Genomic DNA, 27,006 nt, shown 5'->3' with positions numbered 1-27,006 from the left:
CCATTAAAGGCAGGGCTCCATCTAGCAGAATTTATTTTGTTTTGTCTGCTCGAGTTGGGATGTTAAAGCTTTGTGATATGTGCTGTGACTAAGGACAGCATATTTGTGTTATGAAAACAAATAACAGAGAGCTGGTGAGGTGTCGAAGTGGGAGAAAGGTTAGCTCTCACCTCCTGTCTAGAGGAATCAGATATAGCAAGGCCACACATCTCATTTAGATGAGAGGATACTGGGAGCAGAGTGTCGCAGGTACCGCTTTCACACTGCGGGGATGATGCTGAGAGAGAAAGAGGCTCAGAGGGGAAAATAGATGGATACGGGAATGAGAATAAGGTTGCAGAGGACAAGTGGATATAGATGAGATAGGAAATGGGAAAAAAGAGGAAAAATATTTTGAGGAGGGTGGTGAAGGAAGAGAAGAACGCAGGAAGCACAACAAAGCAGGAGAATGAAGAGTGGGAGCTGTGAGTAGAAAGAAATGGCAGATGGAGTGGGCTAAGTGAGGGAAAGGCTTGAGGGAGATACAGGGTATAAAGCAGGGGAGCTGTGAATTTTGCATATTTAGCATTGTGTAAAGAAGGAAGGCTTCCTGATTATTCATTCCACAAGGGGCATGTTTTTAACATCACAAGGTATTTTTTTCCCCGGCGTGGGTGGGGCAGGATGCGAGTGTAATCACGAGTACTGACTCTGTAGAATTTTTTTTAAATTTTTTTTTCAAACTCTGCACTCTTATTTTCCAATGAATTCTGTTGGAACATGGGATTTAGTTGTCAGTTTAGATTTAAGCCTCCCTGTTAGGTCATGATCATCTGTATTTAGTTGCATATTAGTCTTAGCATAATATTGTTGCTCTGATGCAAAGGATCCAGTGACAAACATCAACATATCATGGTAAAAAAAAAATGGTTTTACCATGGGAGTGAAATGTAAAATAGTCATTTCCACATTCTTTTTTTCAGTAAAGTGCTCTAGAGGTCAATAACAAAACATTAAAGGTATAGTTCTGAATATTTGATTTTAGCTTGTATGAAGCTCTTATTGGTGGACAGTGTATTTCCTACAGTAGATGCTGGCTGACACACTCCCAGTTAGAAGACGCAGAGAGGGGCACCAGCATGGAAGCTAAGCAATGAACAGCTGTGGAAAAAATAAGCAACAAAAGGCATTTTACCCACTTGAAAAAGGTCCACCTAAAAAATAAATAAATAAATGAATATCTGTTTAAGTGTACGCTCTATTTAAAATATTTTCACTGCTTTATTTTGCTGTCGGACAGACTTTTTCGACAGGAGACCATCATTATATAAGCCAAATATTGCTCTTTCCAAACCAAACTCCATAGGTAAAATCAGTAATTTTACCTTGCAGAACATGGCAGTTGTTAGTTTACTGGTGCCTCGATCTGTTAGTTTGTTTGTGTTATTGTATGACTTTGATGAATCCGAACTGTCCTTTTAAAACAGTAAAGACACAGTAATGCAAATTAAATAACAGATAGAGGCACTGGTAGACTAGCACCTCCTGTTACTGTGAGGTAAAATGACTGATTTTGTTGATGGACTTTGGTTGGTTTAGAGAGAGCGATGTTTGCCTTATATAGTGGTGGTTTCTCATCAGAAAAGGTTGTCAGACCGCACAATTAAGTGCTGAAAACATTCGAAATATAGTGTACACTTAAACTGATGTTGTCTTTTTTTACATGAACCTTTTTTATGTGGCTGAATGCATTTGTTTGCAAACCCTGTCCATAGCTGTTCATTTCTTTTCTTACTAGTTGCTACTCCTCTCTTCTTCTCCAAACTGGGGGCGTGCCAACTGACATCTATTGTAGGTTAAACACTGACTATCAATAAGAACCTCTTACAACTGTACATCAAATAATCCAAACTATCCATTTAATATGAAACCTGAAACCTTAATTTCTCCACATTTCTGGTACAGCTCATATGTTTGGACCACAGTTCCGGTTGACTTCATCGTATCCTCTCGTTTATCAGTTGGAAGCGTCAATGGCATTGATTCCACAGGCAAACGGTGATCAAGTGACACAATTTTCTTCTTCTTTACCTCGGGGCGAAAATATTTTCAGCATAGCAGGGTGGACATTGGATATTAAACCATTTGTATTCTGTTTGCAGCTTTGCAGAAAATAACTTTTCCCAATTGAAGGAGAACATTGGCTTCGGTCAGCTTAGATTCACCCAGCTACAATGGATTTCAGTGGCGACAAAAGTATAGAAATGCCCACGGACGGCCCTCAGACTCCTCCTGCAGCATAATCCACTGCTCCAGAGTCAATTACGTCACTCGACAAAGAGCTGCCAAACAGCTGAAAGCTGCCAAACCGGGCAGCCCCCCTGTGTGAACATCAGGACGCATCTGTTTGTACTGTATGCTATAAAAGGGCACTGCCTTCCAAAGCTAAAGCATACTTAGCAAAGCTGCCCTCAATTAATAAAAGCTTTCACATATACAAGTCATTTTCAGTGGAGGCTGATGTTTATAAGTCTCCAGCCAACATATTGACATCATACGGAGTGGACTGATATTTTGTCCCACTTGTGGACTCTTTATCTCTGTATTTAGTAATTATCTTTCAGGCAATAGGTGGCACTTTTTAGGAATCAAAACGCACCTCTGCTATGCCCACTGAAAATTAAGTCAATGGGGGCAGATTTTTGCCAGCATTTTAGTAATGCCTATGTAACTATTTTTTAAAAATATGCTGAATATATAAAAACTAATGAAACCTGTAAGCTCACAGCCCCATTTTTGCCAAAAACATCACCATGGCAGCAAGCATTATTAAAGATTTTTGGTAACCATTGGTAATAATTGATTATGTCAGTGATGGTGATAGAAGCCTTTAATAAAACAGAGTTGTTTCTAGAAATAGCTCCTGTGGGTGTCTGCTGCTTTTTGAGAAAGACTTTTTTATTATGGTTTTTTTTTAAGAGAAAATTTTGTGGAAGCATTTTTTTGTAGGGAATAACTCATGTAGCTTTATATACTGCGTGTTTTATGATATGATATCATAATGTTTTAAATATCTGTGATATACTGTACTGATACAGTGATCCCACAGAGTGTGGCTTTTCAGTTGACATTTCACTAATATGATTTATTGACATCTCCGCTTGTAGTAAAATTGCTTAGGGTCTTAACTCAAATACGTTCTATTCTCATGGCCCAAGGTCTGTGCATGAATGATTTGCTGTCACTGGTTACTGTAGGCTGAGACGTGTGTGGCTGAAATCAGCTTTAATTACTTACTTCTTGCTTATCAAGAAGTATTAGAAATCCCTGTATAGTCAGCAGGTTTCTTGATAAATAACTTGCAGACTTTAATTTGAGCATGTGCCATTTGAAAAAAGATTCAATACTGTGGAAGAGGCATGGGTTTCAGAATCTGTACAAAAGTCATCCCTGATTGAATTCACCAGTTGCATTTGCTGCATGTTAGAAGTTATTTAGAGCTCGACCGATATTGGATTTTTGGGGCCGATGCCAATAATGATATCAGAGAGTAAGAACGTCTGATATTGAATCATCAGCTGATAATGCAATAAGCCCTCAAACGAGGCTATCAAGCACTTGTGACAAAGATATGTAAATATCACAAAAAATGACATTAGGGCACTGAAACAGTAAACCTTGTTGGTGTTTTATAATAGAAATAAAAACTTGAATACAACTAAAATGTGAAAAATTATGAAAAATGATAACCCTAACCCTAATAAAAAACAAACTAAAAACATTGTGTTTAATCACAAAAATCGTCATATGTTTTGGTTATTACTATGGAAACACTACATGTGCAGGCGCCTCCAAAATCAGCAAAATGTGAAAGTTTGTGCTTCGGCGTAGCTTCAGATTTGTGCAGGGTAGCTCCTCTTGTGCAAAACCACAACTGTAAATCCACTGATATATTGTTCATAAAAACAGACGGTCACACTTTCATGATACTTCCAGTATTTGTGAATGACTGAACAACAATAAACATTTGGACATTTGGCAGGGAGAACTGAACGTGTTCACAGTGGATCCACTGTCAGTGCTTATTCTGTTAATTGAAGGCTATGCTTTGTGTCAAATGGCTTATTGTTGCTATGTTATTCTACCCTGTGTCTAGCACTGACACTGTTACTATGGGTTAAAGTATTGACATTGATATTTTCTTTGCTGGATATGACTGTTATTCACATAACCCTTTTGTACAGCGTTTGTGCTGTATTATATACTCAACACAGTATTCTTAAAGGCAGCCACATCCTTTTATGAAGCTAACTGCACAGTTTCAAGAACACAACTTCTTCTAAAGCTTAGCTGTATCATGGTTAGAGAGATAGTATGTAGAGTTGTGCAATGCAGCGTATTTAAAGTGTAATCATACACAGAAAATGTCTTGGCTGATGATGAAACGCTCTGTAAAACATGGCTTCAGGTGCATTCGTCTTTACCCACAGCCAAGATGATGATTTCATATTTTAAGTTGTGTGCTAATGCAGTTATACTGTACGGTCTCGGGTTTCAGATAATCTGGACTGCATATATACGAGGCAGTAACGTGATTTTTTCCCCCTCCACTCTTCTCTGTTGCTATTGCTGCTGCTGTTTGATGGAGATCTAAATGAATCTCGGTGTCCTGGAAGAAAGACGAGCTCTGTCCGATGGGGATAATGACATATTTTACCTTCTTCTTTTGTCTTTTTTTCCCTCTTCCTCACTCTCTGTCCCTCTTTCCCCATGGTTATTGTGTCCGCTCTCCGTGTCATTGTATTCCCCCCAATCTATTTTTGCTTTGCTTTTGTGTTTTCTATCTTCCTTCGTGCGTTAGCTCCTCGGCTCGCATTCATGAGCATGTGGGCCGACGCAGGAAAAATTGGCACACTTCTGAACACAAAGACAAGCATGTAGCGTGTGTGTGCCCATACTCATGAATCTATCATCTGGTTTTTTGTATCTGAGGCTATTATGTATCTGACTCCACACTCTATATACGAGCCCCATTGGCTCAGAAGTAGGGAAAAAACAGGCGAATGAAGTGATGCACAATGAATGCCTGTTGGGAAACCATGGGACGCGGCGTTGGCTCAGGGCCCATTCCGCTCTCTTCTTCTTAGTTGTAAGAAATCTTCCTTAGTGAAGTGTGGTTGTAATTCCGTTCACATCTCGCTAGCCCGATTCCAGACTTGTGAATTGCCAGCCACATTGAATTTTTTTGTCAAGCGATTCAAAAGGTCTGGTGTTGCTCTTCAATTGAATCAATGGCTGTTTCCCCAGTTGGGGAAACAACTGAGTCAGTCAGAGCCTTTCATAGGTGGTTCTCATTTTGGGAACGTCATCTGTGTGAGAGCCAGACGCAGCTATCAAGGATTCTGTGAATCAACTGACTGAAACAACGACCATTAAGTCGGAACAGCTGTGCACTGAAGGCATTTAAAAAAAAAAAGATGAAAAAAAGTGTTGTTGCAGATCTTCCCATGGGCTTAATTTATCAGCTGGCTCCGTTGGCACTTAAGAAAATGCATCTGGAGGATTCAGTGCTTATAGGTAGTCCTATATCTTGGAAACACATGTACAAATGTTTTAATTAATTCTTCACTCTGTTATCATATTTTTACCCTGTAGAATAATTGTGCGTAAATGGCTTTGATCAACATCTTAAAGGGATATTTGATGTAGCATTGTATGAGGTACTTAACAACTGTCAGCGTATTAGCTGCAGTAAATGGCGGTTGGCACACGCCCACGTGGAGAAGAGTACAGCTCAGAAGCTAAGCAATGAACTGTCATGGATAAAGTCAGCAACAGAAGGTATTTATAGCCAAGGTCCACCTAAAAATCAATATCAGTATAGGTGTGCACTATATTTAGAATATTTTTGCAGTTTTAACACAACAATCACACACTAAGACAAAATCAGTCAGATAAAACCAACAGATGAAGGCAGTGGTAGGCCTCCAACTCCTGTGGTCTGCGAGGTAAAATTACTGATTTTGTCTGTGGAGTTTGGTTGGTTTAGTAAAGAGCTTTTTGAGAGATACTTGGCTTATATGACTGCGATTTCCCATCAGAAAAGGCTTTCTGGCAGCTAAATAAAGTGGTAAAAATATTCTAAATATAACATACACTTAAACTGATTTTGATTTTTTCAGGTGGACCTGTTGCTGTCATTCCTATCCTATTATTGTCTAGCTTCTCTGCTGGTGCCCCTCTATTATCACTGTCCATAAATACCTCATACGACGTAACATCAAATTCTGTTTCTATGTCGCATTAAAGAAACATCAAGCAGAATTAAACTTAAAGTACAGTGATTGTTTTTGACAAAATAAGCTCTTTCCCCAAACAGAAAACAATTTAACAAGGGCCCAATGTCAAACTGAATGCTGGGGCGGTCACAAAATGGCATTTCAGCCTGAATAAGAGGTTAGCATCAGACAGTTATGGAGTCAAAAGCCAGTCAGATATTGTCCCGCAGCTGATTTTTATTTTTCCAGATAGAAAAACACAGGAGAGCGACATAGACGGCCGTTTTCACTGATGTCACAGAAAAAAAGAACAAAAATGGATGTTTTTCCTGACACGCAAGCCCCTGTTTTTTTGTTTGTTTTTTCCTGACTATACATGAAGCCTGCACAAAGTACTACTGTAGGACCAGTGGAGCGTGTAAGGGGGATTAAAAACAAAGATATAAATCCAGTTTGCCTCTCTCTCCCTCTCTCTCTCTCCAGGGAGGTCAGGCTCAGATTTGCCAGGCTGCCTCTGAGGCCCCTCTGTCTCTCCTGAGACACGCTCTGCTTGTTCGTTGAGGCTGGCCCAAGCAGGGCTGCCTCTGCACAGTGTGTGAGTGCAGCTGCACCGATTTACAAATATCATCCTAGTTTGGGAAAGCGAGTTCACATGCCTGAGCTTCTGTCATTCCAGGCTCAGTGTTTTTAAGGAACATTTTAACCCAAATCGTTTCTTGGTCTCTGCATTTCGCCACAGATGCACGATTACACGGATGTTGCAAGCCTCACAACAGTGTCTTGATGCAATCTGATGTTAACAAACTGAGTAATACTTTCAAAGATGCTTTTTCTTTAGCAGTTGAGCTGCTGCCAGGGGCTGTCAGTCACAATGACTATGATTTTGGTCTTAAGAAATTTCATTTAATTTCATCTATTGGTTTATCTAAAACAGGGGCAGATATTGCACCAGATATAGCGCAGCACTAATTTTCATATGTTGTCCCTGGGTGGTAAACAATGTACGTATTTATTTCGTTTGAACAGAACAATGCAATGATAATAACAGCGTAATGACAGCGTGCTTGTTCGTCCTTCAACCATTTTTTAATAGTAATCTCTTTCCAATGTTGCCATCATTGACGAGGCAGTTTGACCAGATTTTGTTGCTCAGTGTTATATATATCAGTCTCCCCTTGTTAATCTTCTCGTTTGCCTTTTTTCACCATCACGAGCTGCTAGAATTAATGGTTTAAGGGATAGTATAGTATCTAATAAAATAAACGTTGGTCATAAACAAAAGATTAAAACTCTACGTTATATTTTTCAGTAATATTACAACGGTGATATGAGTTTGGTTTTTTTTGTCCAGTCCTTTACGTGCTTGTTTGTACAGATTACAAAGTGGTTGCATTGTTCCTGTGCAAAGGAGGGCCAGGAGATGTCACAGTAAGACAGATGAGATATTATCATAGAATATATTTACATCACAGCTATACCTGTTTTTAAGTAATTATGAATAAATTAGAGATTTACTAAACTGTGTTTTGTTCAGCCAAAAATGTGCTGTACTAACCTAAATACTTTGCAGAGCTACTTTCTGTTTTGACTTAGCGTGAACTTATGTAATCATATCGTCTGTGTACATTTGTATCTGTACTTCAGCAGAGGGCCTCCAGTCGACCCCTGAGGTACCACAGTTGTGCCGTCTGAAAAGCGAGACTGATGGCTGCTCTACTGCACGGTTGTCTGTTATCTAAATACCTGTTTGACATTGCTGTAATACAGAACTGTCCACTGTCTGTGATGGCCTCTGTACATAAAAGTCTCATTTAAGCGGTTTTAAAAAAAGCTTAATAATTTAAAAAGAATGGGGAGTTACTTCAGTTTCCATAGAGTGCATGCATTAACGTTACGATACCAGAAATAGAAATTATTCATATCAGCATTCCTGGAGGAGGCATTAGCAAAACTATGCCTTCAGATGCGCTACATTAGACGAAATTTTTCTGACACTGTGAACCATATGGCTTCCATTAGCGTTTATATTATGCCAAAAATGTACATATACAAGCTCAAAACAAAGAGCTTTGGGAAATTAATCAGACAGATTCCTTTAAAAAACATGAACTGTCCTCAGAATATTGGCATAGTTGAGATTCATCAGGCAGTAAAAGATGTGTGCATCTATTTTGCGCATGAAAATGAATGAGACTGAGCAGCATTCTGCAGTGTTTGCCCTGAACATCTAGCTTGCAGAGACACTTGACACTGATGGGCACCAATTACAAAGCAGAATACATCAGTGTATTCGGTGGGGTAAGCCTGCAGACAAATTATCCTGGAGTGACAGGCCAGCGAATGCTTGAAATTTTGTGGGAATTGATCCCATGCCCTTTCCTTTGCTAGTGCCGTGCTCTACCCACTGAACCTCACAGAATCAATAAGGAGGAGGGATGGAGAGAGCCCCTAGTAAGGAGGAAGAGAGAGGAGAGAGAGCAGACGGACAGAAATAGGGTGTGTTGGATACAAAAGGAAAAAAAAAAAGAATTTATTTGGGGCGTAGACTGTCAAAAACCATAAGAGCATGCTCCAGAAGTAAGGATCCAGCTGCAAGGTAAAGCCATATTCTCCTCACAGTTGAGTGAATGAGCCTGGGCCAGACATTTTACATATCTCAAACCACCATTCTACCCGTTCTATTGTTATCTCTCTCATTTTCATGCAGATTGCCCTCAAGGTGTTATCCATATTTGAATTTTCAAGTATTTCACTTCAATCCTGTCACCACAATGTCTGCATGATGTATCCTATACAGAGCTGAATCAGAAGGCTGTGTAAATCAGTGGAGGTTATCAGTGTATTATATGATATCATACATCATGCATACATTCTGTGGCACCGTAGGCATGTGTGTGTGGAATATAGTGCAACACATCAAACTTAACTTTTGGGAAGAGTAAGTGTAACTATTGCGCCACAGGAAATGAATCCATTTTCATAATGCATTTATCATTAATGTAATTTTTCAAGCAAAATTGGCAATCAGCCTCTGCTTCCACCCTCTCAGATGTGAGGATTTTAAGTTTTTAGTTTAAATGTTTTTATTTTATATATAAAAAAAAACAAATGAGGTCAAATTAATTTAGAATGAAAACAACTGTTAGCTGCAGTCTTAAACCATGAAACGAGAAAAAACCAGTGCTGTAGTATTCTCTGCCATACTCTCTACTTTGCCAAGCCTTTATCATGCAAGGTTTCTGCAGATTTTAGGCCTCAGAATATCTAAAAATATAATTTCGACAGGTCTTAAAAATTAATTGAATCAATTTAACATTACTTTCCTCAGTTCCATTAACTTCAGACCGGCTTTTTCAGGTGTTTGTGGGAAAAAATGGTATTGATCACGTTGTAACAACCACAAAATGAAGCCACCACTGATTTAAACTGTACAAGTGCTTTTTTTCCCAGTATGGGTATGAAATAGGGCTTAAATTGTTTTCATAGTGGTCTTTAAAAGGTCTTAAAAAGTTTAACTTGTTTTAACCATAGCTTACCACGGTGCATAATAAGGTTGGGCAACATGTTAAAATTTTCCAAATGACCATCGTTGGCCCATCAATCAGCAGCTGACAATGTCTTTGTCCCCCGTTTCACCTCCTCCCGTCCTCTCGAGTCCCAGCTGGGAGATGTGCACAAGTGGCGAATTCACTACATCATGTACACTGCGTGCATTCACCACATCTGATAAACAAAATAAACTCACAAAGTATCGATAAATTAAACATTCTCACGCTTATTGTCCTTTTTAAATGGAGAAATACAACTGTACACCTTCTGAATTCAAGTTTTACCAAACTAAGATGAGCTTAATTGGCTCGTTAACTCCCGAAAAACACACTTCATTCAAACTTGACAGAAAAACATGTTAAATTCACCAAAACCGTCTTTGTTAGTCTGTTCACTATTCCAGCAATCACCAACACTGGTTAAATCCTTAATCCACCATGTGAAAAGAGTGCAGAGAGTCTGTGCAGGCTGTTTACCTCTCACTCCTCACCCCGCTCAGCACACTCGTGATCCGGCTGAGTGGGTGTGTACTGTGCCGCTGGATGAGAGCACAGCGTGGAGCAACAGCTGTCACTCTGCAGACCGTTGCATTACCAAAATAAAATGAGAAATATTGCCCCAAATATCAGCCAAATAAAAAAAAAAAAAAGCGACCAGCGATGGATTCAGCCGATCGTCGACGGGCGATGTATTCGTCCAATCGCCCAACCCTAGTGCATAACGCTGTTGAGGGCATGGGGGGAGAGAAACAAGCTAGCATTGACAGGTGAGCAGTGAACTAATGGGTTGGACACACAAAGGTGAAACCGCTACCAAAATGTGTCATGTTGGCTTAGCTTTCCAGTGCAGAGTTGTGTACTGTGTAACCTCCGAGATCGGAGCCTTGGAGTTTTGTTGCATGCCATCCTCCCTCACACAAACGGACATCTGATCCTCGAGCTGAGCCTCTTAGGCAACGCTCCCTCTCAGCCTGTGTACATATCCCGCCTACCTAAGTTAAATTGGCAGACCCTAACCACAAACATGGCCGTGACCCTCACCTTAACCTTTCATAACCTAAAGTACACAGAGCTTGTTGGGGGTGCTAAAAGGAGTGGGACCGAGGACTTCCTGAGGGACTTGTGCTTGACAAAACAAAAAGTCCCCAGCTTCTGTGCGTGTATGTGTGTTTCTTGTTCCCTTTTAGTGTTTACTCTTCCATACAGGCAAGGACTTCAAGATATGAAAAAGAAACACACCAAAACTCTAAAAGAACAAGATCAAACAACAAATCTGTTTTACTGTAAGTTCTTCTGTAACCTTTAATTATTCATTATTCAGTCTAGAAAAGAAACACAATGAAAATTTCAAATGATGATTATAGAAACCAAAATTATAACGGTTTTATCAGTATTATCATGGTTCAGTGTGCTGGAAATGGTCAAAGTACTGATACACACACTCATACACACAACCATTTCACCAACTTTTATGCTGCAAACTTTTTAATGATTTGAAATGGCGTCATGTCCTTTGCAATGTCATGGTGTTCACTGATACAGAACCAACCCAGATTAATGCTGCACCTGAGTCAGGAAGACTGTTGCTAACTTTTGTTGATGCTGGAAAGTATTTACCCTGCGTTTCTCAAAGTGCAGTAATCAAACACAGTTCTAATGACTAGAAGACTGCACACAGTTGAGAGCAGATCTCTGCTGGGCAAACCAAAAAGAATATTTTGATATAACCCCTCTGTAATCACTGACATTTTGATTTGTACTTGTAATTTAATTACATATAAATAGGTACTCTCCGGTAAAATTATGTCATATTTTAGGGCATGAATTCTTGAGTTATATCCAACTCTTGACCACTAAAATTTAAGGAGCTCATCTTTGAGTCCAAGTGGACATTTGTACCAAATTGGAAGAATTTCCCTCCAGCTGTTCCTGAGACGATGTGTTCACAAGAGTGGGATAGATGTGAGGTCACAGGGATCTTTAATCTTTAATTGCCAAAATCAATTCATCCTTGAACCTTACCATCCTTTAAATTTACTATGGTTTATTGTCTAATATTTCATCTCTTTCACTGTGGGCTTGTGCAGCCATGCCAGTAAATCTTTGTGTTGCTGCTGTAATTGATATCATGTGAAGTTTATTTGATGCTTTTGAGTGTCATTCGATTCGACTGGCGGAGAAGCTTGCCATCTGTAAGCACTGACTGAGGCCATCTTAGGGCTTCTTAATGTCACTGTGTGATTTATGTAGACAAAATGTCCACCGGGAGGTGGCAGGGAGAAGGAGAGGTAGGACATACGGGCGGGGGGGCTGAAATATTAATGTATGGGAAGAGAAACATGTGGAATGTGTGTTGCCGGAAGTGTGAATAATTGATGAAGCTTCCCTTTTATAAAGGGCTTGAGATGTCCCATACTCAGTGGTCTAATGGCAGAAACATGGTATGGGGTTTTACTGTACAGTAGTTGGCTGTCTTTCAGAGACAAAGGCACCAAGACGTCCCCGGATAGAATATCGGTAAAACTTTGGATTCACATTTGGCTTCTTTTGACTCATCCCGTTTCATAAACGAGGGCCTGAGTTAATGGTTACTAATGTCTCCATAGAGAAATAAAGGTGTTCTTAGCCTAAGGAAAGAAATAATCCTAATTGAAAGTAAACAGTGGGATCATTATTGTCTCTGAACATGACTCCCTCGCTTTATATCTTTTCAAATTGGAATAAATGGAGAGGAGAGAACAATTTTAAAGACTGGGCTTAGTGGTGGTGGTGATGTGTCTGTGTGTGCTAGGGGAGTACTCACTAATTCACTCATTTTAATCACACGCTGTCATGCCTACTTACCCACAAGTCTGCCACCACAGTGCTGTTTGTGCATCTTAGGAATTGGTACTTAGTATGGGTCTGCCCCCAATCAACAAAACCCCAGTCATTCATTCGCTCATTCACTCACTCGTTCATTCATGGGCAGCTGAGAACACAGTGACTTGCTGATAGCTCAAGGGGCACTGAGATATAGTAGTGCATGTGGCGGTGGCAGCGCAGAGAGGATTACAGTCCATCATATCTGATCTGAGACTGTTAGATCCCAATATTGAATTACGGACCCTGCGGGGTCTCTGGTTCCGTTATCAATTTGCAAACGAATAACGCGGAAAAGAAGGGGATGGGGGGCTGGGGGGGATGGTGGCGTGTGAGTGGCTTTGAGGCAGGTTTTGGTGGGATGCGATGAATCTAATAACAGCAGTTTTTTTTTTTTTTCAAGGGACTGCAAGTGGCAACACAACCGCAGTGCCATGTGTGATTTAGGTATTATGGAGCTTGAGTTCTGCCCTATTCAGTTGGATATATGGTCCCATTTTGGAGGGATTACAGCTGTAGTGGCTGCATAAAGCCTTCATTAACCAATATAAAAACATATTTATGACCCACATATCCTTTAAAGCAACATTTTAAAAGCTGTATGAGGGGTTGTAAAAGGAGAGCACCATGTGTAAGATTTTAAGACACACGATATATGATGTTTTTTTCTTTTTAAAGGGATAGTTCAGATTATTTGAAGTGTGGTTATATGAAGTACATATCGATAGTCAGTGTATTACCTACAGTAGATGGCAGTCAGCATGCTTCCAGATTGGATAAGCAGCAGGGGTCCCAGCAGTAGGCGATTTGCTTATTTTCAACGGGTGGGACGAACCTAGTTTCAACTAGCAAAGCAACTCATGAAATAAACAACCCTTTTGGTTCTGGAGAGTGTGCCAGCAAAACTGATAGGGCAGGAGTCAGAGAAAAAGTTGAAACTTCAAATCTGTCTGCTACTTCAGCACCATGGACAGCTCCATAGAGTCAGAAACACACAGCACAGTTGGGCTGCTGGTTTTTCAGAGCTGCGGTCGGGGCCTTTGTTTACATATTTACCTAAATATTTAGAATATTTTTACCACTATACCTTGCCGTCAGACAATCTGTTCTGATGAGAAACAGCTGTTATACCAGCCAAATATAGCTCTCTTAAAACCAACCACACTTCTTTGGCAAAAATTGTCATTTTACCTCACAGAATACAGAAGTTGCTGGACTACCACTGCCTCGATCTTTTAGGTTGTTTGTGTTATTGTGCTCCATCTTCTTTAAAAGATTTGCTTGGATTCCTCAAAGTCAAACACTACACACAAACAAACTTAACAGATCAAGGCAGTAGTAGACCAGCAACCCGTGTTCTGCAAGGTAAAATTCCTGAATTTGTAAAAAGAGTGTGGTTGAGCAAGAGAGAGTGATATTTGGCTTATGTAACAGCAGTTTCCTGTCAGACGAGGCTGTCTGACAGCAAGGTAAAGTGACAAAAATATAGTGTACACTTGAGCAGATGTAGACTTTCTTTTACGCAGGCTGTTTTTAAGTGGTCAAAATATGATTTGCTGCTGATCCTGTCCACAACAGTACATTGCTTAGCTTCAGTGCTGGTATTGCTTTGCTTCTCTAAACTGGGAGCATGCTGGCTGGCCCCTACTGTAAGTTATACACTGACTATGGATAAATACCTCATATGACCCCGCCTCAAACAATCTGAACTATTCCTTTAAATAGATTCTCAAGTAACATATCTTATAGAAACAGTCTCAGTTTCTGTCACATTGGTTATTTCAAAATGCACATATCCTCCTGGCATGAAAATAAACCTCTAGTTGTATCCATTTCCTCCGAACTCCAAACTGCATCGGTCTGTACAGTCACGACTTCAGACTGAGGTATGCGCGGCATGTGGAACATGATTTCTCACTAGCCCTGCTTCGCACATAGCATCTGGGAACATGACGAGCCTGCAGGAAAGTGTGGATTGCGGAGGTTGCAGCAGTCGGATTGATTCACTGCAATGTGTGGCCTGCTGCCACCCCCAGTGACGGGAAATGTGCCATGGTGCCCTGGTTGAGATGGAGAGGCTTGTTGTGGCGTGTGGAGGTGGAGGTGGAGATGGAGGTCACCTCTCTCTCTCTCTCTCTCTCTCCCTCCCTCCCTCTCTCTTGCCTCCCTCCCACTATCATTCATGCCGCTATACTTAGTTTCTCCTTTTTTATACATATCCTTCTGTCCTCTATTTTAAGTCAGCCTCTTGCTTCTCTCTTTGCTCTTGGTTCTTCTTTGTGGGTTTCCTTCATTCACCTCACAGCACCGACAATACCAGCCAATGAGAGCTCTTATCTTAGGAGTGTACCGGAAGAGATAAGAGTATCATTCATCTTTCCATATAAGCTACTGTCACCGCTTCCTGCAAAGAATTCCCGAGGAAATTGTGACAAGGAGCCCAGACTATTACCTTATTACTATTATCCATTGTGATACTTTTTCATAGAGGCCTCTGAATTTCTTCAGTTCTCCATTTTATAGCTTAAACTATGAACTGTAAAGCAGCATAGGTGCTTAGTCATTGCTTTCCATGACGGATCAGTGCCTTACGCAATCATTTCCAGTCACATCGTTTTGCACCTTACTGTAGATGTCAAATGGGATTGCAAAAAGATGATCCAATTTATCTTTATTTTGCAAAACATTACATAACGATAACAAGGTATGCCTCAAATGTGGAGGAATTAGCTAAGGTCACATTTGATTTCACAGTATACTAATAAGATGTCATGAGCTGTACTCTGCATCAAATTAGACAAAAACTAGAATCAAAATGTTCTTTATTAGACAGTATTTGACCCTTATTAGACTTTCTTAGGTGGTAATTTGAGCCACATTACATCATAACTGTACTGTCAACTAAAATGAAATCACATATCTGCTACTTCTTCTATTTAAAAATAAATTGGGAACCAGATCTATTGGTGGTGGGGGGGTAATGAAAGTATGTCTCAAGTATCAGTGGTATGATTTCACTTTAGTTTACAGTTCAGTTCTGCTGTGATGCCAAACTAGTCACCCTCTATTAGGCTTATGTCTTATTAGGGTACATTAAAATTAAATGCAACCTCTGCTAATTAAAAAAAAATCGAGCTGGTGTTTTTGTACCTCTGCATTCACAACTTCAAAAGACAGATATTTATGAATTCATTTTCCTGCCTTAGAACTGTAACCGAAAGTAAATCCTCCATGTGCCGTCTTCCCTCTAGATGTTGTAAGCATGACTTTAATAATGTCTCACATAATGTCCTGAAAATTAACAACACATCCCTTGAGAATGAGACTCTTTCAAAACTGCCTGTTGTTAAGACTCCCAAGAAAGCCTCACCTATACAGCGAGGTCCAGAATAATTCTTTGCCATTTCAAACATTCCTTTCATGAAAAAAAAGCACCTTATCTGAGCCTTACTGTAATACAGTCTCCAATAACATTTCAGTTGTGGTTCCTTTGGAAGTCTTTCTGAATTTTTTTTTTTTTAAGAATTGTGTTTGTACATATGTCTGATGGAGGACATTTTCTGTCAAAGAAGCAGTCTTGGTAACTTGCTCCTCCGCTGGCCTTGAAAATCTATTAAGAGGCTGCAGAATATTCAACATCCTGCTGCTAGCCTTCTGATCACAGCTACAAAGACAGAGCCAATCATTCCAGTTGAAGCAGGCTGATAAGCTATTTTAACACAGCACAGTGTGTTTTGAAGAACACTGGCTCCATGTATCATTAAGACCCAACTTTAAAGCACCTTTGATTGTACATAAAGCTTTAAGAGGCTGAGTGACGGCCAGCTTATATTGTACTGTGGGTCCCACGAGGTTTTATGTTTGTCCATGATCAGTCTGATGCTCGGCTGTGGATTTTGTTAGATGTTGAGAGGCATAAAAAGAAAACTGAAGATGCAGTTGTTGTTTTTTCTTTTTTAAATTCTGCTCCCAAACTGTGGAATACCATTCCCAAGGATATTATGGAGGCAACTTCAGTGAGACAGCTTAAAAAGACATTTAGTTCAGTCATCTTTCAACTATTCTTTTAACTTGCATATTAACATGTGTCACCGCGCCTCATTTTAGTGTTGTTTTGCTGATGGTGGCTTGTGCCCCCATTTTAGCTCAACAGTTTTCTTTTTTGTTTGTTTTTTCACATATTATGAAGTACTTTAAAGGTTAACTGTGCAACATTTGGGAGGATCTATTGACAGAAGTGGTATATGATGTTAACATAAGTGTTTACTTTAGAACAAAATCACCTGAAAGTATGAATGGATATGTTTCTGTTACCCTAGAATGAGCCATGTTGAACTGCCATATTTCTGCACTGTCTCTAGATATGGACTTTTGCGTTTTGCACAAGTTTTCCATGATCTCATGCTACTTCATGATATCATCAAAGTACGTCTCTTGTTATTGCTATAATGTGATTGGGACGTAGACATTAAATATGAACCAGACGGGGCATTGCCACTCAGCCTCGGCACCAATTTTTCTCAGTGGCTGCTCTGAGTTATTGCAGCAAAAACATTCTTCATTGGCCCAAAAAGCATTTTACCCCTTGAGTCACCAAATCTGTACAACTGTAGACAGGATCCATTGAGGCGTTACACTTGTAAAACTTTACAAGAGCTGAAACAAGCAATTTAAAAGTCAGTGATGTCATCAGTCTATGGGCCAAGTGGGAACTTGCAGCCAGGGGCGAGGGGGGAAACACTGCTGTGTATATACAGTGGGTTGTATTACTAGAAAGTAAAAACCTAGAAGCTAGAAAACTTTTTTGGCTCTCATTGGACTGAATGGGCGCCATCTTGGCATACACTGTCTAGTTCTTTATAATGCATCTATGGGTTGAGACCCCTAGCAGGAGAACTTACATATTGTGTGTTTAAGTTACAGTATTCTTATTTTTTTTATGTAAATATATTGCTAGAGATTTAACCTGGCTTCAAATATTAAGCAACCTCTTGTTTGGGTTTTTGAAATATTTGTGTCTCCGATTATTCAATTTGAGCTGAAGGATGGCCCAATACCCCTTGTGCAGTTATAGCAGATGCCATTATTTTCAAACACTTGTGTCAGGAGCCCCAGGTGTGCTGATCATGGCATTGATGAATCACGGGAGAGGAAGAGCCTGAGTGGAGAGGGAGATGGAGACAGGGATCGACTGAGGTCCTCTCATGTTATTTTCCTGGGGGCTCGCACAGCTTGTCTCATGCGGTAATCCATGCATGGTAAAACCTTATCCATGGGGATAATGTCAACTCACTCCCGAAGATAACAAGACAAAAGCCCTTGCCTAGCGCTCACTCCAGAGTGTGTTTCATATTCCCCTAATCTGCCATCTTACATGGCTCTGTTCTATGGATTTGTTGCCTGAGCTTGCCGATTAACACAAACATACACACACACACCGTGGCTTTGCACAGTTGCCTTCTATCAAAAAAGGTGGTGGACAGAAATGACATTTATTTCATTTCGACTACATCAGGCGCCCTTTTCTGTTTGAGTAAACACAATTGCAAATAAGTGGTCCAAGCACAAAGGCTGCAGTGGAGGCAGTGTGTAGCTGGTGGAGCTACAGCTGTTAGTGTACAGTATATCAGCAGCAGAATCATTGGGGAGTAAACACATTTATCCAGCCGTCATGCTTGCTAGTGTTAAATATTATTTTAGCCTCGGATTTAAGTGTGCCAGGTGTTTTTATTACTCATGGCACTCATGGACGCTTGATTACTCATGGCAAGTTGATTGAGCAGGCGTAAGTGGAGAGTTACTGTACATGGCCTGCTGTGCTGCTGAGTTAAATAGAGGAGCCGCTTGTCAATTACCGTTTCGTAAATGTGTGCGAGTGCGACATTATACTTCCTGGTGTGTGTGTGAGTATGGAGTATTGCAGTACTTCAGTAGCACCATGTAAGGATCAAAAGATCATAAAAGGACATTTGGCAGTGCAGCTCATGCTCAAAGTGGCCTAAGAGACCCGAGGTTTAAGAACACTGAATCTTCAGCAGACTAAAAGAGCATCCATCACATTAACACTCAATCCCGTCAGACAACTCGGTGAATTATATATTGAAAGTTCCCCCTGAACATCCAGGCAGAGACATCTTTCTCTCTGTCTCTGCCTTCCATCTGATGCGCTGCATTGAATCATTGATAGGACATCCACAACAACAGCGCTCCTCCCTATAAAACACCTGTCACAGAGAGCCTGAAAGGAACACAACCAGAGCGAGATGTGGAAACTGTTTTGATCTTTTGAATGGTGTGTGAATGGTATGCGGCAAAATCATGCATATTGGACCTTGTGTACAAATAACGGGAAGGTTAAGCTGTTTATTGCAGTGCTTGATTCAACACTTTGAAAAAGATATTTTCAGCTGCTGCTAACACACTGGAGTAAGGTTGGGTTTTATGGCTTATAAATAATATCTCTCTCTCTATATATATAAATCTATATATTGCAAACATATGATGACCTTAAAGAATATAGAATAAAATGCATTACTGCAGAGTAAACCAGTGGCTTTTAAAGTGGGGTCTGGGGACCCAGCAAAAGTAGCAAAAAGATATTTCAACTTGTATGTAATGTTTTATAAGATAGAACAACAAGGGAAGAAATAGGGTTGACTGTTTTGACTTTTGAAACTGATCATAGTTGATCAAAGATTGAATATGAGGTCCTTATTATCTTTAGACCTAAAAATAATCAGAGGGGATTCCTTAAGACACACCTGTCCCAAATTGGGGGTCCACGATCTGATTTGTTACCAACTGAGCCTTCCCCTTTAAAGGGGGTATCCTTGTGGGTAATCTGTGTGTGTATGACGAAGTCTAGCAGGTTTATTGTGAAAGCCTTTCATGGCGTGTGAGGGGTGGTCGAGTAATTTTAATCAGCCATAAAATGTGTAGGTCAGCTCAGGTTGCACTGTAATAAAAGGCTGTGTGTTGTGTGTTGCTGCAACGGGGGGGGAAAAAAAAAAAAAAGAGACTGCAGCGCTTTCTTGTTGGTCCAGACTGTGAAAAGTTAGTTAGTTATTACCACTGCAAATTTGTGATGCAGGTTTTGAACCACTCTGAAATGGTTTATTTCATCATAATGACCTGTTCACTGTACATTATACCGCTTATTACACAGCTGCTTACTAAAAGAAATCAGTGTAATAATCAAATATAGTGAATATATTTGATGTATCGCTCAGCTGGACTAGACTGGAATTGTTTTTTGTCCAATGACCAACAAAATTTATAGCAGTATAAACTCTCATCGTCATGATTTAATGGAAGAACACTGGCATTTGAGTGACATTCTCCTTCAGTGTCTTCTCCTGTTATGAATCTATACTTACTGAGGAAATGGAAACACCAAACCCTATTATGTATTTTCCGTGATGGCTATTAATGGAATGAAGGGTTCGGAGCGAGTGAGACGCTGCCGTTGTAGGCACTAATATGCACTCCTCTCTAAGTCATAAAGTATACTCTTTGATCCCAGCTGGAGTCAGGGATGCTTCAGGGATATGATGGAATATTTTATTGCTGTTGTGGGAAGGCAATTGGTGGGGTTGCCTCAGTCCGTCGCTTTCACCCTCTCCCCCTCATATTAAGTTAAGCTTTAAAGCCTCAGCTGGGTACCCAAGTGACTATTTTGCATGTTGTCACTCCTAAACCGTCGGTTTTACAAAAGAGCCCTCTGATTTCGGGGGGTGTGTGTGGTGTTAGTGGCATTGGGCTGGCGGGGGTTGGGAGGCTGACGCTCCTGCCAGAAAGAGTCCGTGTGGCATTACAGAGAATAATGAAGATTAAGCTGAGATCGGCTGGTGGGGAGATTGGAGGGTCAGTGTGTGAGATCAATGTATGGAGGGAAGTGAAGATAGATGAAGGTGAGGGCAGACAGATTTCCTGTTTCTCAGAAGTGGGAACCGTCTTGATTAAAAGAAGCCACATTTCTCTGAGTGGCCACGTCAAGGCGTGATCAGATAAGAAAATAAAGCACAAGGCATAATTCATGACCTGCTTCTTGGCAGCGGGTTTGGGAGAATTTCAAGTTGTCAGATTTTGGACCACAAACACAATCGTGATATGCTTTGTACTTAACTTGTAGCCAAGGCCAGAGGGTTTTATTAAGTATATAAAAGTTCACTTGTCATTCATCACAATTCACTCTGAGAGCATTTTCTTTCCATTTGTACTCACTCGTGTACATCCAAAGCGAAGCATGCAGTATTATAGTATGTAGTAATAAACAAGCTGCTGCTTTTGTGTTTGGGTCACATCCAGGGCAGGGCCATCAAACACTGAGCATAAGTCAGAAAATAGACCCCGCACTTGTTCTTTGGTAATCCACAACAGCTGGTGTGTGTGTGCGTATGGCGGACATCATGCGTGTCCACACGTGCATGTGTGTATGAGCCGGAGACACAGAGGGGAGATAGCGAGGCCAGATGGGTCCAGCTGTGGATCTGGTGGCCTAGATAAAGGCTAGATGGGTGCCACCACCTTCATGAGGTGCCAGCAGAACATTTAGAGGAGGTGTTAATAGCTTGAAGGCTTTGATGGACCAAAGTATTCGGTGCAGAGAACGCTCATTAGGTGCGGCTTTTTTAATTTCTATAGTGAAGAATGTTAAAAAAACGATCACCTCACTGTGTCCATTAAAGGCTTAAATTACCAACTGTACTTACATACTTAATGGACTGAAACACAATTATTTGGTGACATTTTTATGATTAATTAATTGTTTAGTCTAATAATCAAAAATTGAGATGGCTGTGGCTCAGATGGCAGAGTGGGTTTTCTGCTGATCACACGGTCAGCAGTTCGACCCCCACCTCCTTGGGAAAGACACTGAATCCTGGTTTGATCTCCAGTCATTGGGGACGCACAGGCCAGCGCGTTCCCAAATTGGCGGTCACAAGACTGGATAATTTGGGTTATGTCGGGAAGGGCATCTGGCGTAAAAAACCTAGGTGCCAAATCAAATAAGCGGATCCAAGCTGGGTTGGGTGGGGCTGGTTCTACGTGTAAACAACCGTTAAAATTTTGAAAAATACTCATCAAAATTTCCCACAGCCCAGTCCAAAACCCAAAGACCCTTCAGTTACAATCATGAATGACAAAGAAAAGCAACAAATACTCACATTTAAGAAGCTGGAACCAGAAAATCATTGCCATTTAATGATTAATCCATTATCATCTGTTTTCCTTTCAGTCCACTAATTGATCAGCCAACCATTGCAGTTCTAAAAAATGGTGAAACTGACCTTTACATTTTCCAAGATCGTGTCTAATGTCCATGTATTATTTACATAATATAAATATATAATGCAAAATATAATATTAGTTAACTCAGTTTTTTTTTTAAATCAATATTTAATCCTCAGATTATTTTTTTTCATTTATTATTCATTAAAGCCCACAGTCAAAAGTCCAAAAGGAAAAGAAATATTACAAACAAAAACAGCAGGTCCTCACACTGAAACCTGACAATGTTCAGCATTTTTGCACCACTTTTTAAATTAGTGGATTATCAGAAAAGTTACCAATTTATTTTCCAGCAATTGACTCTATTATTTAGGCTTTAGGTAATGTAAAATAGATCAATTCATCATATCCGTACATTTCAGAGGCTGACACCACTGTCACCAATATTATTGTCTGTTTTTATTGGTCAACTAATCCATAATCTACTAATCATTTCATGTCTAAATAATATAATTTTAATCCTGGCTGGTTAGCCAGGTTTCAGCAATTTCTGCAGCTTCTTAAATGACAGCGACCATAAAATAGGGCTGGACAGAATAAAATACCATGATATATTTGACCAAATACCTTCATATTGATATTGCAACAATATTGTAAGAATGACTATTATAAATTATAACCTTTAATGATGATATAGTGACTAAATGGGTAAAGGCAGTGTGGTGAGTTCAGAAAATGATATCACTTTACTGTAATACAGCCTTTAAAACCAGGAAAAGACGACACTTATGGTATAATGATATCCAAGATATCTGAGACCATATCTGGTCTCATATCATGATATTGATATAATATTGATATATTGTCCAGCCCTACTAAAAATCTGAAAACTTTTCATCTGTTACTTTTCTGTTGGTCAACTAATTGATTAGTTGATTAATAATTTCTTAACCATTAGTTTATGTAGGTGAGAACATATGGAAAAATATATAGAAATTAGGGAATGTAAAATTTGACCTGACAGTGGTTGCAGCCTGTAGCAGCCATTTCAGACAGCCTCAGCACACAGCCCACTCCCACACAAACACTTAAATGGCCATTATGAGAGGAGAGGTGGAGAGCTGGTGCTGGCCTGTGGAGAATGAGGAGGTGAGGTAGCCAGCCTCTGTCCTTTTTCCAGGGAACTCTAGGACAGCGAGAGCCTTCACCAGCACCCCAGGGAGAGGGAAGACAGATTAATGCAGAGGCTTTAATATTTCAGATGAAAACGTATTACTGCTCTCTTGCTCTTTCTTCTCCCCCCCTTCCTCCCCCTCTTCCTCCCTGGCTCAGAGAAGTGGGCCTGAAATTTTTTTTCGCTTGCTCTCTCCTGCTCTGCTCTTATGTCTTCCTCTCTGGCTAGGAGCATGAATGTGTTTTGCTGAGGGGTAGATTTCCCCGTCCAAAGCTTCTCTGTCTACTCGTTGTGACAGGAAGTGGTAGATCAGCAAGAGACAAATCTAAATGAATGGTGGAGTGTGTGTTTTTGTGTGTGTTGGGCTTATCTGTCTATGTCTGTCTGTCTGTACACTGAAAGCTTTTGACCTTGCAACCAACCCTCGCTGTCCGTCTTTGGTAACATGCTCTGTCTCTATATCATCTTGGGTGAGATATATACGGTGGTTCAGTCCTCAGAGACGCCACACCCAGTGACGCTTCATGGGTCAAACAGCCAGTCTTCAAGCATCAGAAAAAAATCCATTGTGATCACATTTTTTCATCTGATCCGCTGGCTTCTGTTCTGCCCTGGCTTAAGGGTAGAGATTCAGCATATCATGTATAACAGCATGCATAGGTTTCCAGCATGTCTGCCGGCAAGAAAATCCAGCCTAAGAAGATTAGAGCAGACAAACCCTCTCCACATGTGTGTGTGTGTGATCAGGCCACATAAAGGAGCTTGATGAGCAGGGTATGTCATAAGGCATCCCGAGGGGACACATGGACCAGCCTATGCACCAAGCTTTTAGAGAGTGATGGGAGTAATCTGTAACATCTTACTGCCTTATTTAATGACTGGTTATAGGTACTGCAGTCTTAATGTAATGCTCAAGTTGTTCTTAATTACAGTTTTGTCAAAACAGACACCAAAAAGACAGACTGATGCATGGATGTATTAAAAGAACCGGATGTTGTCCAAGTAAAGGGTCTTCAGGCTCAGACATTTTTGGGTGCAAAGCAAATGCATTAGAGTGAGTAAGTAAGTAAGTAACCCTGGGGTTTGTCTAATGAGGTTTTATATTTATCTGGGCATCGCAGCTACCAGAGGTGGAGTCACAAATTTGATGACTTTAGACTTGACAAAATCAGAAAGACTTCTCCGGCAGGCCCGACTGTATTCATAGACTTGGACGTTTCATACCTGGAGCTATAATCAGCAAGAGTGAATGAAGCACAACCAAACGCAATTATAATGTGCACTAATGTGATATCTTGAGAGATCTTCTGTTTAATTGAGAATGCTTTGTTTGTCTTAATATGTTGTTGGTTGGTGGAGGGGAGAGCGATGGGCTTTGAGAGGTAGATTTGATAAGTATTCAAAATATAATCAACAACCTGCTGTACTGACTAGACTTTGCTGGTGTTGGAATGAAAAACAAATGATAGAGATACAATACTTGCAACTCGACTGACCCACGGCTTCACTTGGACTTGAGCCTTTTGACTTGAAGGTACCTGATACCCTCCCCAAAGCCCAAAGATTAAGAAGTATGTTGTTTAAAGTGTGCCAAGAATCGGTTAATTTCTCTTCATTTCCTGTCTCAACTAAATACAACAAGACAGAAACATGTTAATTCTGTTGTGGTAGTCGTTAATAGTGTTAAATTGTAGAGGCTGCCTTAGTACCAGGGTTGAACGACTTTGAAAAAATACCTTATTGATTAGTTTGACTGATATTGCAAAAGGTATTGATCATTTTTTAGTCATTATTCTATTCTATTTTTATTGGAAAACATTAAAATGATTGCAGTGTGAATCTGTACCAAACAAAGATGTTTTGCTATTAAGTCTATAAAATATGATGTAAAGGCCAAGACATCTCTGCAACATGATATATTTATTTTAAAATGGTATTTTGAGACACATTTCATATTGCACCTCCTGCATGTTGAAAATGGCAAAAAGCCATCTTGTGATTTTGATAACTTGTAGATGACTTGTTCAGCCCCTCTTAAAAGCCAAATGTTTACTGTGCACGCTGCCAAAAAATAGTGCTATATACTGTGAAAGTGCAATGTCAGCACTACTTTTGTTATGGTTAATTCAGTTGCACTTGTTTTAACAAACTTTTTTCGAAGATTCTGTATATCCCATTTTGCTAAAATGGCATAACTTTTGGTGAACAATGTATGGTGACTTGTTCAGGACTTGAAACTAAAAGTTTAGCAGTTATAACTTGACTTGGGACTTGTACTTTGTCAGCCTTGACTTAGGACTTGCATTGAAACTTGAAAACTACTTCTGATTTGCAAAACAATGACTCGGTCCCAGCCTCTGTCATCTATAGTACAGATATGGTTGGGTAAAGATAGCGGCTATGGCAAATAGAGCTGCATCTAACAATCATTTTCATTATCGATTAATCTATGGAATGCAAATATTAATTGCATGTCTGACTGGAGGCACACCTCCCACACGAAAAATGCTAATCATGTGTAGCAAACTGGTGCAATATGGATTTAATTCCATGTGATACTGACACTCCTCCGCACACATGGATGACACAAGAATTTTGCACTGAAATGGCTCTCTTGAATTCATACCGGACTTAATGCTACATATTGTGATAATTCAAATAATCGGCACATTTTATCTTTTATAATGACTTTTGTAGAGCAATTCTAAACAACCAGTAGCTCTGTAGATCCCAGCGCTGTTCCTGTAGGCTTGGTTTGATGTTGTATTTGAGTAATCCATGTTGAGCTATTGCAAAAGAACATATTAGCAGCGCTGATGCTAGCTGACATTCAACCTGGATCATTCTGTTTGAAGTACAATCTCAGTGTACCTCTACTGTATCCCACTGAACAGCCATCCATTACCTTACTACACGTGCAGGTCAGGGTCACCATGACAACATGGAAAGGTAGAGCAGGACATGCTATTCTCCAGCGAGTACCTGGAGGTGTGTGTGTGTGTGTGTAGCCCCCTGGTCCTGCTGGAAAATGTATTCCCTGCAGTGTGTCGTGGGTCAGACCCTGGGTTTCCTCCCAGGTTCCGTCTCCTCCTGAACCAGTAAACCTCTAAAGGGAGATCTTACAGGTGCCCGAGCCACCCCTACACTCTTAGAAGTAAAGTGCTAACTAGAATCATAAGGGTTCTTTGACTTGTGCTCATAGGAGAACCTTTTTTGGTTCTTGGTACAACCCTTTCCAAAGGTAGAACTCAGCACAAAGAGGTATACCTAGAACAATAACCCCAATGGGAGGCTCTACAGACAGTCTTTCTACGCTGTTTTGTCTAAGGGTTCTATCAAGAACCATTCCACCTTCTGGGCACTAGCCAAAAAAAACCCAGAGGGTTCCAAGGAGTCCTATCAGAGCCCTTTTATATTCTAAAGATTTTATGTAGAACCCTCTCAGGGGGTTCTACTGTGAACTTACATTCCAAAGGTTTTATGTAGGACCCACCCAGAGGCTTCTACGGAGAACCCTTTTATATTTCTTTTTCTTTTCTAGAACCCACGTAGGGCTTCAAGGATTTCAGCAATTAAGAACTTTTTCTTTCAAAAAGGGTTTTTGGTTGAAAAGGGTTCTTAATGGAAAAAAGAACCCCTTCTTCAGCAAAATCTTCAGAAGCAAATGTTTCTGGATAGAACCGCGGCTCTTGAGGAAGAAGCTTTTTCTTGGAACCCTCATTTCTACGAGTGTACTACTCCAGTGCATTTTCAATCAGGAGCTCAGGCTGGCAGGTTCATTCTGAGCTTCTTTTTTTTTCTTTTTTCTTCTTCTCATGGTGTTTGCTTGATGCATACAATTTAAGATGTCATTCCTCATCTACCTCCGCTCTCGGGGCCTGAGGCTGTTCGTTGGAATGAAGTTCTCTTCCTCCTCGCTTCCAGAGCCGCACAT

General features: G+C 40.3%; 1 protein-coding gene across 1 annotated transcript in view; it reads left to right on the top strand.

Annotated features, from left to right (window-relative positions):
* The window catches only part of nrg3b (neuregulin 3b), a 264,266-nt gene that overhangs the window by 2,838 nt on the left and 234,422 nt on the right, over window positions 1–27,006 (top strand). The gene's annotated exons all lie outside the window — the stretch shown is intronic.

Source organism: Lutjanus erythropterus, chromosome 17 (assembly GCF_056507025.1).
Source record: "Lutjanus erythropterus isolate fLutEry1 chromosome 17, fLutEry1.hap2, whole genome shotgun sequence".
NCBI classification, from domain to species: Eukaryota; Metazoa; Chordata; class Actinopteri; order Lutjaniformes; family Lutjanidae; genus Lutjanus; species Lutjanus erythropterus.
The sequence above is the reverse complement of the archived record's forward strand: the minus strand, read 5'-3'. Positions and strand labels throughout refer to the sequence as shown.